Here is a 2116-nt window from a genome sequence, read left to right as displayed (position 1 = left end):
CTTTGGTTTTCGAGCATAATTTGAGAGTATTTAGAGACCCCAGAAAGGGATGATGTATTGCTGATAAAACAGTACTAAACCCTTGATTGATTCTGCACTATTGGCTGTGCCAGGTTCACACTGTAACTCCTTGGGTTATGGACTTTCTATCTCTACGGTTGAGAAATGTGAAGTAGCAGAACTTCTCATGGAGAGGCAGAGTGAGAGGATGGACTGGTGGATGAGAGGTATAGAAGATCTTCTGTAAGGCATATGGATTTGGTTTACTAAGAAATTGAAGGGAAACAAGATTCCATTTGGGGGCTATGAGGATAATGTTGGCAAAATGGTATTGCAGATAGCAGGAGGTTGCAGAATGAATGCTAACAAGAGGCCAAGAGAAGAGGGAGTGTGGGGGTAAAGATTTCCAAACTAGGAAAGGATGTACAGTAGGTTGTAAGGTAAGAGAGCAGCAAAGAGATTAATGAAGTAAAAGAGAGGGAGTAGTTATGAGATTATATGGAGATGAAACCCTAGTGAGAACAAGGACTTAGGAGTTGCATCTTGAAAACATAATCATTTCAGGGGCTTCAGAAAAATGTCATGTGATCATGACCACACCTAAGAAGGGTGTCTAGCAGAAGGAAGTACACTGACTTTATTTTGTTTGAATAGAATTGGTGATAAGAGAAGAGTTAGGAACATATTCTGTAATGTGTTGACTTACTTGGACATCAGCAAAAGAGGAGAGGAAATACATCTTCAGCAATAGCAATCAAAGTATTTTTCTTTTGCAATATATTTAAATGACAGACATGGGGCACTTGATTGTAAAACATTTATTCAGATATAAACATATTTAGGCATGTTTCTTACACTGAGGAGGGATTCAATTAATAGAAAGGAAAAATAGCAAGTGACATTATTTTCTTCTCTTGATTATTTAAAAATAGAAAAGGGGCTTAATTATGCTATGAACAGCAGGTATTGAATAAGCTAAAAATTACTTTCTATAACAATTTTTAAAATAAATTATTACATCCATGATACCTAAAAGATCTTGAAGATTTATTGTCAGTACTGACAATATAATGAATGTGTTCAAAGGGTATAATATTTTATTGCTCCAAATTTAAAGTCTCAGTCTATAGCACTCTTAATGTGATACATCATAAATTTGTTTTAAATTAATAAGTAACTTACAAAATGGATGTGCAAATAAAGAAACAAATGATATATAACTAAGTTATTTGATAATGTGTAAAAACACTGAATTTGTGAAAGCTGTATCTTTGAGTTAAAATGTTTTTTTTTCTCCTTAGTATATTACGCAAAAAGTCAGATTTATGTTCTACTTTTATAGATTAATTGGTGGGCAGGATAGAAAATTTTAGAAAATTTGAAAATTTTCATTAAGCTTTTCTTAAGGAGGATTATACCATTTAGAAAAGAATACAGAAATATTCTCATATAAAATGCCTTTTGGTTGAAGAAAACTTTCATGTAGGAGGCAACTAACTCCCTCTGCTGTGATGTCTGGGAACAATGAAACAGAAATCTGGTTGAAAGATGTTAAAATGTGGAGGTTTTCATAGAATTAATAGTGTCGATATTATTTGCTCTTTATATCCAGGATCAGTTGAGGAAACACTTTCATTGTCAATATTGGATTGCAAAATTTGGCTGGGTGGATTGGTGCATAGAATGTTGTAGGTTGAGGGTTAGATCCCTGGTCAGCACATGTGAGAAACAATCAGTGAGTGCAAAACTAAATAGATCAACTAAATGAAACAATAAGCTGATGCTTTTCTCTCTCTCTCTCAGCAATAGAAAACATTTTAAAAATATTACATTGCTAGAAAGAAACAGAGCAATTGTTGAAATTTGAATATGCAGCCTTTTCTGTTATTTCAAGAATTCTGTATGTAGAATGTTGCTTATTATTTTACTTGACCACCTAGTGCATTTTACTTCTGCTTTAACTTCAGCCACATATCACTGTATTAAAACTTATTTGCCTGGCTGGCAGAGCTTCAGAGTAAACTTCACTTTTAAAAAAACATCTGCATTTGGATACTGAAAAGATTGAATTGTTTCAAAATTTTATTTGTTCTTTTCACAAGCAAGTGTACATATT

Source organism: Saccopteryx bilineata, chromosome 2 (genome assembly GCF_036850765.1).
Source record: "Saccopteryx bilineata isolate mSacBil1 chromosome 2, mSacBil1_pri_phased_curated, whole genome shotgun sequence".
In the NCBI taxonomy this organism is placed as follows: domain Eukaryota; kingdom Metazoa; phylum Chordata; class Mammalia; order Chiroptera; family Emballonuridae; genus Saccopteryx; species Saccopteryx bilineata.
Note: the sequence above shows the minus strand (reverse complement) of the source record.